General features: G+C 35.2%; 1 protein-coding gene across 5 annotated transcripts in view; it reads left to right on the top strand.

Annotated features, from left to right (window-relative positions):
* LRIF1 (ligand dependent nuclear receptor interacting factor 1) overlaps nt 1–14,364 on the top strand; it is a 118,859-nt gene that overhangs the window by 37,645 nt on the left and 66,850 nt on the right. Inside the window, exon 5 of one of the 5 annotated variants that reach the window (XR_008494076.1) lies at nt 9,684–9,759. The exons of 3 other annotated variants lie outside the window; for them this stretch is intronic. The gene's annotated coding sequence lies outside the window, so the exon portion shown is untranslated. Of the gene's footprint in view, nt 1–3,411; nt 8,195–9,683; nt 9,760–14,364 lie in introns of those variants that run through there. One more of the 5 variants, XR_008494063.1, reaches the window with a different exon arrangement.

Consider the following 14,364-nt stretch of genomic DNA (forward strand, 5'->3'; position numbering starts at 1 on the left):
TGACTATGTACCCAACAACCTTGCTAAACTCTCTCATTCTAGATAATTCATCTCATTAGATTAAATTGGATAAACCAATTCTAACAGATTGGTTTACCTGCAGATGTTTTGGATTTTCTACGTATACAATTACATATTATATGTAACGAATGATGGTTTTGTTTATCCCTTTCTCATCCTTTTATCTTATCTCTCTTTTTTTGCCTTATTCTCTTGCTGTAGAATCTCTAGTATGATACTAAATTATTATTTCCTTCTCAATATCAGAGATAAATTTTTCAACATTTCCCCATGAAGAATGATGTTTGTTGTATGTTTTTTTGTAAATACTCTCTTTTACTGTGTATTGATCCGAGTTCTACAGAAAAACAGAACCACTAGAGCGTGTATGTGTATGTGTAGGCGCGCATGAAGAGAGAGAGAGAGAGAGAGATTTTAAGAAATTGGTTTATGTGATTGTGGAGGCTGGCATGCCCAAGATCTGCCGAGTAGGCTGACAGGTTGGAGACTGAGCTGAGGAAAGAGTTGCAATTTGAGTCCAAAGGCAGTCTGATGGCAGAATTCCCTCTTTGAGGAAGGTCAGTTTTTTTGTTTGTTTGTTTTTCTTAAGGCCTTCAACTGATTGGATGAAGCTCACCCACATTATAGAGGGAAATCTGCTTTACCCAAAACTACGGAGTTAAATGTTAATCCCATTTATAATAACCTTCACATAAACATCAAGAATGATGTTTAACCAAATATCTGTGTACTGTGACCTAGCCAAGTTGATACATAAAATTAATCATCATTGTAGATTTTAAAAGTTTCCTTATACTACTAGTTCATTAAAAGGTGTTTGTTTTAATAATTAGTGAATGTTAAAATTTTGTGAAATACTTTCTGGACATCTGTTGAGATGATCATATGTTTTTCTCTTTTATTTGATTAATATGATGAATTACATTAGTTTTCTAATGCATTCCTAAAATAAACTTAACATGATCATAATCTTTTATCCATTTTTTTAGGATAAATGCTGCTAATATTTTGTTTATAATTTTTGCATCTATGTTCACGAGTGAGAATGGCTATAATTTTTCTTTATCATAACGTTCTTTTTAAGTTTTGGTATTAAGCTGATACGGTTAGGCTTTGTATCCCCACCCAAATCTCATTTTGAATTGCAATCCCCATAATCCCCAAAATTGTCACATGTCAAAGGAGAGACCAGGTGCAGGTAATTGAATAATGGGGGCGGTTTCCCCCATGTTGTTCTCATGATAGTGAGTTCTCACGACAGTGAGTTCTCACGAGATCTGATTGTTTTATAAGGGGCTCTATCACCTTCACTTGGCACTTCTTCATGCCACCTTGTGAAGAAGGCACCTTGCTTCCTCTTTGCCCTCTGCCATGATTGTAAATTTCCTGAGGCCTTCCCGCCATGTGGAACTGTGAGTCAATTAAACTTCTTTCCTTTATAGCAGTATGAAAACAGACTAATACATAAGCCTGGGGAGTATTCTTTTTTTTAGTCTGGAGTTTTTTGAGAAACATTACAATAATTTCTTTTTTAATATTTTGTAGAACTCACCAGTGAAACCATTTGGGACTAGATTTTCTTTATGATAATATTTTTGATTATTGATCCAATTTTGTAAATGGCTATTGGACTAGTCATGTTTTCTGCTTAAAATATTTTTGGTAAATTGTATTCCTAGGAATTTTTCCAGTTCAACTAACTTTATAATGTATTGTCATAAAGTTATTCACAATACTTTTATTTCTGTTTAATGTCTCTAGAATCTCTAGTGATATCTCCTTTTCATTCTTTGTATTTGTAATGTGACTTTTCCTTTTTATCTACAACAATCTTACCAGAAGTTTTCATTTTTGCTAGATTTTTGAAAGAACCTGTTTCTAGTTTTATTGATCCTATCTTCTACATGTTGTTACATATCTTTAATTCCTGTATGAATTTTAATGTTTATTTTGTTCTACTTCTTACAGATTATTTTTGCCATTCTGTTTTTACTTCCTAAGGTGAATGCTCAGCTCTTTAATATTCACTCTTTTTTGTCTTCTAATATATGAATTTAGAAAACAAATGTCACTCTGGCACTTGTTTAACTGCATCTCCTACGTTTTATCTGTTCTGAAAAATTTTTAGCCACTATCTCTCAATGGTATTTTCTCTGAGTTTTAGTTTAAACATTTTCTAATTGCCATTGTTTATTTATTTAATTCATGGCTACTTAGGAGTGTATTTCTTATTTTTCAAATATATAAAGATTTTCTGATTCTTTTTGTTATTGATTTCTACCAAAATTGCATCATGATAAAAAATTTTCATGTGATTTTTATCTTTTTATTTTTCTGAGACTTGATTTATGACCCTTGCACATGATAAAATTTGGTAAATGTTCATTTATGTGGTAGACTAATAATGCCCCTTCCCCAAAGTTGTTGATGTCCAAATACCTGGAACCTATGAATATTTTTTCTTATATGGTAAAAGAAACTTTGTTGATATGGTAAGTTAGAGTTTTGTTGTTGTTTTTGAGATAGAATCTTGCTCTGTCTCGCAGGCTGGAGTGCAGTGGTGCGATCTCGGCTCACTGCAACCTCCGCCTCCTGGGTTGAAGAGATTCTCCTGCCTCAGCCTCCAGAGTAGCTGGGGCTACAGGTGTGCACCACCACACCCGGCTAATTTTTATATTTTTAGTAGAGATGGGGTTTCACCATGTTAGCCACGCTGGTCTGGAATTCCTGACCTCAGACAATCCGCCTGCCTCAGCCTCCCAAAGTACTGGTATTACAGGTGTGAGCCACCCTACCTGGCCAAGTTAGAGTTCTTGAGGTGTGGAAGTTATCCTGGATTATCCAGGTGGGTCCAGTGTAATCACAAGAGGAAGAAAAGGAGAGGTTTGATTATGGAGGAGATAAGGCAATATTACGATGGAAGCAGAGTCTGGAGTGATGTGGCCAAGACCCAAGAAATGCCATAGCCTCTAGAAGCTGAAAGAGGCAAAGAATAGATTCTCCCTTAATGCATGCAGAAGGAACAGAAATGCTGAGACTTTGACTTTAACCTTTTAAAACTCATTTTGGGCATCTGATATCCAGAACTATGAGAGAACAAATCTGTGTTGTTTTAAGCCATTAAATTTGTGGTAATTTGTTACAGTAGCAATAGAAAACAACTACAATGTGTGTTTATTTGAAAACAATTTGTATTATTCATATTGGACGGATAACTTTATATATGGGTTTGTTAGGACAATTTTATTAATCATGTTTCCTAAATCTTCTCTATCTTTACTGATTTTTTTTACATCTACTTATTCTATTTACCTGTTTTTGTTTTGTGCTGCTATAACAGAATATCTGAAACTAGGTAATTTCTAAAAACAGAAATTTATTTCCCCACAGTTCTGGAGGCTGGGAAGTCCATGATCAAAGCCCCAACATGTGGTGAGGGCCTTCTTGCTGCATCATAACATTGCAGAAGGCACATGATACGAGAGAGGGAAGAAGGCTGAACTCATCCTTTGTAAGGAATCCACTCCCACAATAATGATTTCACTTCTCCAATAATGGCATTAATCAATTCATGAGGGCAGAACCCTCAAATCCTAATCATCTCTTAAAGGTACTACCACTCTACATACACACCATAGAATACTATGCAGCCATAAAAAAGAACAAGATCATATCTTTTGCCAGAACATGGATAGAGCAGGAGGTTTATCCTTTTCCTTAGCAAACTAACACAGGAACTCAAAACTAAATACCACATGTTCTCACTTATAAGTGGGAGCTAAATGATGACAACTCATCAACATAAAGAAAGGAACAACAGACACTGGGGTCTACATAAGGTTGTAGGGTGGGAGGAGGGAGAGGAGCAGAAAAGATAATATTGAGTACTGGGCTTAACACCTGGGTGATGACATAATCTGTACAAAAAACCCTCATAACACAAGTTTGTATACCAAACCTTCACATATACCCCTGAAACTAAAATAAAAACTTTTTTAAAAAAAGGTACCACCTCTCATCACTGTTGTCTTGAGTCTTAAGTTTCCAACACATGAACTTTAGGAGGCACGTCTAAACCATAGCACTATCACTGAAAAAAAGTTTGCTAGACATATCCCACTATAATTATCTACTTGTCTATTTCTTTCTATGGTTCTGTCAGTCATTGCCTTTATAAATTTTGAGACTATGTAATTTGACATATAAAATTTTTTAAATTGCTATTATTTTGGTGACTTGAAGTGGTCCTTCACTTATAATAATGTTATCTTCCTTAAACTATTATTTTGCCTGATTTTAGTAAAGCTTTTTTGTTGTATTAGTTAAATTTTGTTTTTATTCAATTTTATGATTTTTTAAAAAGTTGGACCTTTAATTGTTTTACATTTGGTGTTTCCATTGAAATATTTGGATTCATATTTGCCGTTTTATTTTTTATTGTTTATTAGTCCCAACAGAAAAGTCCTTTCTTGATATTTTTTGACTGAATATGTATTCCTTTTTAATCATTTCATTTTTTTCTCTATTTAGTTTAGAAGTTATTCATGCTATTTCTGTACTTTCACTGGTAACCCAAGTATTGAAAACATGAAAACTTAACTACCAAATTCTTAGCTTAATTAAAACCTTTACTCACCTACCAGATGACACAAAGCTTTTAGAACACTTTAACTTCATATACATACCTCATAATTCAAATGTTATTGTCTGGGAATTTGAGTAGAACTTTTAAGTATATTTTAAATTTCATAAACATTATTCTGGTTTTAGAAAGTCATGTTTATTTATACTTGCCCACTTTTTTCCCTCTCTTCATTTATTCTTGTATCTTAGACGTTCTCCCTAGGACCACTTTCCATTTGCCTGAAGTATATCTTTTAGAATTTCTTCTAACTAGATTTTGCTGGTCATAAATTCTCCCACTTGTCTCAAATTGTTTTTATTTCACTTCAACCTTTTAAATTAATACACTTTATTTAAGCAGTTTTAGGTTCACAGCAAAATGGAGTGGAAAGTACGAATTTTCTATATATGCCTTTTCCCCACCCCATGTACAGCTTCTTCCACTATCGACAGCCCCCATCATAGTGGTGTATTTGTTACAATCAATGAATTTGCACTAACACATCATTATCACCCCAAAGTCCAGAGTTTAAGGTTCATTTTTGGTGTTGTAGGTTCTATGGGTTTTGACAAATGTTATAATGACATGTATCTACCATTATAGTATTATAAGGAATAATTTCACTGCCATAAAAAATCCTCTGTACTCTGCCTATTTATTTCTCCCTCCCCACTAACCCCTGGTAACTACTGATCTTTTTATTGTCACCATTGTTTTGCCTTTTCCAGAATGTCTTATAGCTGGAATCATACATTAGATAGCCTTCAGATTGGCTTATTTCACTTAGTAATATGCATTTAGGGTTCCTTCATGTCTTTTTGTAGCTTGGTAATTTTTTTTAGCATTGAATAATATTCTATTGTCTGGATGTACCACAGTTTGTCCATTCATCTACTGAAGTATGTCTTAGTTGCTCTCAAGTTTTGGCAATTATTAATAAAGTTGTTATAAACATCCATATGCAGGTTTCTGTATGAACATAAGTTTTCAATTCTTTTGGGTAAACACCAAAGAGAGCATGATTCCTGGATCATGTGGTAAGAGCATGCTCAGTTTTGCAAGACTATATTCCAAAGTGGGTGTACTTTTTCATTACCACCAGCCACTAGTGAATAAGAGACTTCTGGTCGTTTCACATCCTCCAAGCATTTGATGGTGTCTGCATTTTGGATTTTGGCCATTCTAATAGATATGTATTATATTTCATTGTCTTAGTTTGCAATTTCCTAATGACGTATGATGTTGAACATCTTTTTATATGTTTATTTGTCATCTGTATATCTTCTTTGATGAGATGCCTGTTCAGATCTTTTGCCTATGTTTTAATTAGGTGGCTCATTTTCTTATTGTTCAGTTTTAAGAGTTCTTGGGTTATTTTGGATAACAGCCCTTGTCAGATGTGCCTGCAAATATTTTCTCCTAGTCTGTGGCTTGCCTTCTAATTCTCTTTTTATTATATTCCTTTTCAAAGACATTTGCATTGAGCATAGAATTCTAATTTGGCAGTTATTTTTCTTTAGCTTTGAAGTTATCACACTACTGATTTTAGCCTCCAGAAAAGTTTAGCCAATTTACCACTTTTTGGAAGATAATCTTTTTTCTGTTTGGATGTTGTATTAGTTAGGGTTCCCTAAAGGGACAGAACTAATAGGATAGATAGATAGATATAAAGGGGAGTTTAATAAGTATTAACTTACACGATCACAAGTTCCCACAATAGGCTGTCTGCAAGCTTGAGGAGCAAGAGAGTCAGTCCAAACTTCAAAACTGAAGAACTAGGAGTCCGATGTTTGAGGGCAGGAAGCATCCAGCACAGGAGAAAGATGCAGGCTGGAAGACTAGGCCAGTCACACCTTTTCGAGTTTTTCTGCTGGCTTTATGTTCGCTGGCAGCTGATTAGATTGTGCCCACCAGATTAAGGGTGGGTCTGCCTTCCCCAGCCCAGTGACTCAAGTGTTAATCTCCTTTGGCAACACCCTCACAGACACACCCAGGAACAATACTTTGCATCCTTCAATCCAATCAAGTTGACACTCAGTATTAACCATCACAGATGTTTTAAGGATTTTTCTCATTGACTTTGGTTTTCTAGTTTCACTATGTTTTGCCATTTACTTTTTCAGGTACTTGTAGGTACCACTCATAAGAAACCACCTCAAAGTAAATGTATAGCTAGAGATTTCTTGGCTGAACTAAGCTATGTCTAACTCAGGTGTAAACTGGAGGGCCAGGCTGTGGCCCCCACTTCTTATGTCCAGTTTTGTATTCCCTAAATATTATGCTCTGTTTCCTGGCAGAGAAACTCCTTCCAACTGGGTGGAGGGAGTGGTTTTTCTTCTGGTTGGCTCTTAATCTGAGTGTGTAGTTCTTTAGTGTCCAGTGTAATGTGTGGAGAAGATCTCCTGTAAGACTCCTTGCCTGGGGAAGTTCTTCCTCTGACTTCTGTGCCATGAAGACTCTGAACCAAAGCCCAAGTGTGTGAGGTCTCTAAATGCTCAGTACATTTTTCGGTGCTGATGTTTTGCCTGTCTTTCTCATAAAATTGGCCTTGGAGTTTTCTCACTGTCTCTTCAAGTTGTCCGTTCTTCTAAGGTGATTCTTCTAAGGTGATTTTACAAATATTTTATCCCTCATTTCTATTATTTTCAGTGAGATAGTATATCCAAATAACCTCATCACAATTATCAGAAAACTAAATCTCCTGAGTTTTTTTCTTTCATTTTATAATTCTTTGTCATTTATACATAACGTTTAATTAATCTTTGGATTTGATATTTCTTTATCAACTATGATACATTTTTAAATATTTTGTCTATTAGTAATAATGGATTGACTATAAAATAAAATCATTATCATCTATGAGTAATAACAATATTATTTCTCCCTTTCCATTCTTATTTTTTGTTCCTGTCTTACTACACAGTCCTGATCTTCAGGACATTGCTGAGTATTAGTGACAGCACACAATCTTATCTTGACATCAGTCTCAAAGGGAATTGTTCAGCACCTCATCATTAAGCAAAGTGTTTGTTGCAGAGTTTAGGATTTCTTTTGGTTTTGTATGTGTGTGTATTTATGTTTGTGTAGTGGAGGGGAGGTAGGTGTTTTTAGATACCTTTTATAAATTTAAGAAAGCCCATTTTAAAAATAATTTTGTTAAAAATTTTTAATTTTAAATTTCATTCAGTGCATTTTGATATATTAAGATAATCATACATATTTAATCTATCAATGATTAAATCACATTTAATGATTTTTAAAATTAATGTACTTAATTTCTGAGACAAAATTATTTGAGCATAAAACACGATTTATATGTTGCTGGACAAATTCTGTTAGGATTTTGTTTAGGATTTGTATGTTATGAATAAGATCGTGCTATAATTTTCCTCTCTCATATTGTTCTTTGCAAGTTATGGATCTCAAACTAATTACAGTCCCTTATCTATATTACCCCTTAGCTGATCTAATTTTTTCCATAGCACATATAACTTTATAACATACTATAGAGTTTAACTGTTTACTACAGCTATTTTTTTATGTTGACCTCTCTCCAAAAAAAAAAAAAAAAAAAAAAAATAAGCTCCTTAAGGGCAGGGATTTTTGTTATGTGCATTGATATATGTCAAGCACCCAAATTCCTGGCATATCATAAACTTTGAGTAAATATTTTAAATAAATGAGTTGAAGACAGAGATTGTCTTCAACTATGCCCCTAATTGTGGTCAGTTTCTGCAAATGTTTCACGTCCACTTGAATATACAAATACACACATAATTTGTTACATAAATTTTACTTACACAATTTTGGGAGCTGTTTAAACAATCTCTGAAAAGACGTTGTCTTCCTGTCTGATGTTAGAACTGGAAGTCTGCACGGTAAGCAATTGGGAAGGAAAGATGGATGTAAATTGGGAGAGAGTGGCAACAAGTAGGAACCAACTAATGTAAGTTGGAATCTATGAGGACACGCGAGCCCCTGTCAGTTCTCACTGCTCCAATAATGGATAATGTAGGTGTCCTGCAGGAGAAACTTTGTCCTGATGCTAAACATAACCCTAGCTCAGGAGTAGGAGAACCTGAAGGAGGATCCAGGAGAAGGGGAAACAATTGCCAGACTGACTGCTGCCCACACCCACAAGGTGAGTCAGCAAATACGGTGACTCTGCCCTGAACTCGCTAGTGTAAAAAAACATGACTGCAGTTTCACTATCATCCTCCAAATCTCATGGGAAAATATGTCTTGTGGCACACCCTAAGCAGGAAACATAATTTAGTTTAGACAAGTTGGACAAAGTCACAGCAGGAGTTTACAAATTTGAAGTTTTATTTTTTTCCTTATGAGTTGACAGTTTTCTCATTATAAAGTGACCCTCTTTATTTCTATAAATGCTGTTTGCCTTGAGGTCTATCTAATACAGCTTCACTGCCTTTTATTTGGTTAGTGCCTGCAAGACATATTTTTCCAACTATTCACTTTCAATTTCAGTATCTTTATGTTTTAGAGCTATCTCTTATAAACAGCATATAGTGGAATTTATTTTTTAAACAGACAGTTTGGGGCAAGTTTTGTCTTTTTAATTTGTACATTTAGAATATTTACATTACTTATAATTACTAAGATGTTAGTGTTGACTCTTCTTATTTTTATTGCTTTCTATTTTCCAATCTTTTCAATATTTCTTTTTTGGTATCACTTTATATTACTTTGACCGAATTAAGTTTTACTTTTTATCATTTTTTAGTTTTATATGTTGTTTCTCTGCATTTACTGATTAGTTCATGTAACCACGCATATTTAATGTTAGTTGATGTAATGTGTTATTCGACCCTACAAGTCTAAAATTAATCAATATTTCGTCTTCTTTCCAGCAATGAAATTACATTTAAGCATTTTAACTTCATTTGCCACCTTTCCTGTGTCTACAATACTCTTAACTTTGCAAGATATTATTATCATTGTTTATAAAGTCAAAATATATTTAGATTATTTATATATTTATCATTTTACCAGGCTCTTCATTTTTTTCTGGTTTCAGACTTTTCATCTGGGATCACTTTCTGCCTAAAGTACGTATTTTAGAATTTCTTTTAGTAAGTAAAGGAAATTCCTTTACCTGCTCTTGATAAACACAGTTTTTGTTTTTTTGAAGATCTACATTTCACATACATGCTAAAAGATGTTTTCCACTATGTATAAAATGTTACATTGACATTTATTTTCTCCTACCACACCAAAGATAGGCAACAGTCATCAAAGATGTGCTGTTGTCAATCAGGCATCTACTACTAGCTGTTGAGAAGACAGTTGACAATCTGTTGCTTTTTGAAAGTTAATTTGTCTTTTTGTTTTTACAGCTTTTATTATTTTTTAAATTTTTTACCCTTGTGTGACATAATATCTAAAAAATGAATAAGACATAAATAGCATTTGAACAAGTAGTGATAAAAGAAACACTGGCCTTGTGTACAACACTCGGATCAAGAATGAAACATTACTGGCATCCCGAGAGTTTCCTGCATATTCCTTCACAATCACCACTTGTTCTCCTCCTCCATGGATAGTCACTGTTCTGACTTTATGATAGTGACTTTCTTCCTTTACTTTGTGCTTTCGCTGTTGGTGAAGGTATCCCTAAATAATACGGTTTTGTACATTTTTGAACATAATAAGTAAGTTTATTTATTTATTTATTTATTTTTGAGACGGAGTCTCGCTTTGTCGCCCAGGCTGGAGTGCAGTGGCGCGATGTCGGCTCACTGCAAACTCCGCCTCCAGGGTTCACGCCATTTTCCTGCCTCAGCCTCCCGAATAGCTGGGACTACAGGCGCCTGCCACCGCGCCCGGCTAATTTTTTTTTCTATTTTTAGTTGAGATGGGGTTTCACCGTGTTAGCCAGGACGGTCTCGATCTCCTGACCTCGTGATCTGCCCGCCTTGGCCTCCCAAAGTGCTGGGATTACAGGCGTGAGCCACCTCGCCCGGCCGTAAATTTATTTTATAGCCTTTTTATTGTTTAATATTTTATTTGTAGGATTCATCTATGTTGTTAGAAATATTTGTAGCTTATTTTTACTATGTACTATAATTCCTTATGTGGCTGTACCATAATTTATTTGCCCATTGTAAGTTTATGATAATATGGATGATTTCTAGTCACGGGTAGTTAAAAATAATGCTGCTACTGACATTCTTATACTTTCTTTTGGTGCACATAAACATGCATTTATGTTGAGTATATACTTAGGAATGGAATTGTTGGGTCATATCTTCAATACTACTATATAATGACATACTGTTGTGAAACATTGTTGTACCATGAAACATTTCCACCAGCAGTTAATCAGGTTTCCTGAGGCTCCATATCCTTGGTAAGATCTGTATTATTTATATATCTATCTTTTAATTATTTTCTAATCTGATCAGTATTTTTTTTGAGATGGATTCTGGCTGTGTCACCCAGGCTGGAGTGCAATGGTGTGATCTCGACTCACTGCAATCTCTGCCTCCTGGGTTCAAGTGATTCTCCTGCCTCAGCCTCCTGAGTAACTGGGATTACAGGCGCCTGCCACCACACCCAGCTAATTTTACCATTTTTGTAGAGACGGGGTTTCACCACGTTGATCAGGCTGGTCTCAAGCTCCTGACCTCAGATGATCCACCCACCTCAGCCTCCCAATCTAATCAGTATTTTATTGTGGTTTTTGTTTGCATTATCCCAGTGGCTGATGAGTTTAATCAGTTTTACATATTTCTTAGCTATTTAGATTTCCTCTTCTTTGAAGCGATTCTTCATGCCTTTTGCAACTTTTCCTTTTGGATTATCTGTCTTTTTCTCATTATTTGTAGGAGTTGTCCCTTTTTTTCTTTTTCAACTTTTATTTTAGGTTCAGGGGATACATGCGCAGGTTTGTTACATGGGTAAATTGTGTGTTGCTGGGGTTTGATGTACAAACAATTTTGTCACCCAGGGAGTGAGCATAGTACTCATTAAGCATTTTTTTGATCCTCACCTTCCTTCAAGTAACCCTTCACCCTCAAGTAACCATGGTGTCTGTTGTTCCTCTCTGTGTCCATGTGCACTTAATGATTAGCTCCCATAAAAGAAGTGAGAACATGCAATATTTTATTTTCTGTTTCTGCATTATCCTAAGCAAGTCTGCTTAGGATAATGGACTCCAGAAGCATCCATGTTGCTGCAAAGGACATAATTTTGTTCTTTTTTATGGTTGTGTTGTATTCCATAGTGTATATGTACCACATTTTCTTTATCTAGTCCACTGTTGATGGGCATCCAGGTTGATTCCATGTCTTTGCTATTGTGAATAGTGCTGCAATGAACATACAAGTGTGTGTGTCTTTTTGGTAGAACAATTTATATTATTTTGGGTATATACCCAGTAATAGGATTGCTGGGTCGAATGGTACTTCTGTGTTAAGTATTTTGAGAAGTCTGTAAACTGCTTTCCACAGTGGCTAAACTAATGTACATTCTCACCAGCAGTGTCTAAGTGTTCCCTTTTCTCTACAACTTCACCAACATCTGTTATTTTTTGACATTGTAATAATAGCCATTCTGACTGGTGTGAGATGGTATCTTTTTTGATTTGCATTTCTCTAATGATATGTGATGTTGAGCATTTTTCATATGGTTGTTGGCCACATGTATGCCTTCTTTTGAGAAGTGTCTGACCATATACTTTGTCCATTTTTAATAGGGTTGTTTTTTCCTTGTTAATTTAAGTTCCTTATAAATTCTGAATAATAAGCTTTTGTCAGATGTATAGTTTGCAAATGTTTTCTCTCATTCTGTAGATTGATAGTTTCTCTTGCTGTGCACAGGTACTTTAGTTTAATTAGGTCCCAATTGTCTATTTTTGGTTTTGTTTCAATTGCTTCTGGGGACTTTATCATGAAATCTTTGCCAAGACCTATGTCCAGAATGGTATGTCCCAGATTTTCTTCTAGGGTTTTAATTATAGTTTTATGTCTCACATTTAAGTCTTTAATTTATCTTGATTTGATTATTGTATATGGTGAAAGAAAGAGGTCCAGTTTCAGTCTTGTGTATATGACTAGCCAGTTATTCCAGCACCATTTGTTTAATAGGGAGTCCTTTCCCCATTGCTTGTTATTGTCAAAAGTCAGATGGTTGTAGATGTGTTGCTTTATTTCTGGATTCTCTATTCTGTTCCATTAGTCTATGTGTCTGTGTTTGTACCAGTACCATACTGTTTTGGTTACTGTAGTGTTGCAGTATAGTTTTAAGTCAGATAGTGTGATGCCTCCAGCTTTGTTCTTTTTGCTTATGATTGCTTTGACTATTTGGGCTCTTTTCTAGATCCATGTGAATTTTAGAATAGTATTTTCTAATTCTGTGAAAAATGACATTGGTAGTTTGATAGAAATAGCACTAATCTACAAATTGCTTTGGGCAGTATGACCATTTTAACAATATTGATTGTTCCTATCTATGAGCATGGAATGTTTTTTGCATTTGTTTGTGTGGTCTCTGATTTCTTTCAGCAGTGTTTTGTAATTATTTTTGTAGAAATCTTTCACCTCCCTGGTTAGCTGAATTCCTAAATATTTTGTTATTTTTGTGGCTATCATGAATGGGATTACATTCTTGATTTGGCTCTCAGCTTGGACATCATTGGGGTATTGAAATGCTACTGGCCGGGTGCAGTGGCTCACACCTGTAATCCCAGCCCTTCGGGAGGCTGAGGCAAGTGGATCACCTGAGGTCAGGAGTTTTAGACCAGCCTGGCCAACATGGTGAAACCCCATCTCTACTAAAAATACAAAAATTAGCCACATGTGGTGGTGCATGCCTGTAACCCCAGCTACTTGGGAGCGTGAAGCATGAGAATCGCTTGAACCCAGTAGGTGGAGGATGCAGTGAGCCAAGATCATGCCACTGCACTCCAGTCTGGGCGATAGAGCCAGACTCGGTCTAAAAAAAATAAATAAGTAAAGGAAAGAAAGAAAAAAAAGAAATGCTACTGATTTTTTTACATTGGTTTTGTATCCTAAGACTTTACTTGTTTACCAATTCTAGGAGCCTTTGGGCAGAGACTATGAATTTTTCTAGGTATAGAATTATATTGTCTATGAAGAGAGATAGTTTGACTTGTTCTTTTCCAGTTGGGTGTCTTTTATTTCTTTCTCTTGCCTGATTGCTCTGGATGGAATTCCAGTACTATGTTGAATAGGAGTGGTAAGAGTGGGCATCCTTGTCTTGTGCTGGTTCTCAAGGGGAATGCTTCCAGTTTTTGCCCATTAGTATGATATTGGCTGTGTGTTTGTCATAGATAGCTCTTAATATTTTAAGGTACATTCCCTCATTGCCTAGTTTTTTGAGGTCTTTTAATATGAAGGGGTGTTAATTTTTATCAAAAGCCTTTTCTGCATTTCTTGAGATGATCATGTGGTTTTTGTTTTTAGTTCTGTCTATGTGATGAGTCACATTTATTGATTTGTATATGTTGAACAAAACCTTTTATCCCAGGGATAAAGCCCACTTGATTGTTTGGTAGATTACCTTTTTGATTTGCTGCTGGATTCAATTTGCTTGTATTTTGTTGAGGATTTTGTGTTTGTGTTCATCAGGTATGTTGGCCTTAAGTTTTCTTTTTTCTTTTTATCTTTGCCAGGTTTTAGTATGAGAATGATGCTGGCCTTGTAGAATGAGTTAGGAAAAAGCCCCTCCTCCTCAAT

This window comes from Pongo pygmaeus, chromosome 1, assembly GCF_028885625.2.
Source record: "Pongo pygmaeus isolate AG05252 chromosome 1, NHGRI_mPonPyg2-v2.0_pri, whole genome shotgun sequence".
In the NCBI taxonomy this organism is placed as follows: domain Eukaryota; kingdom Metazoa; phylum Chordata; class Mammalia; order Primates; family Hominidae; genus Pongo; species Pongo pygmaeus.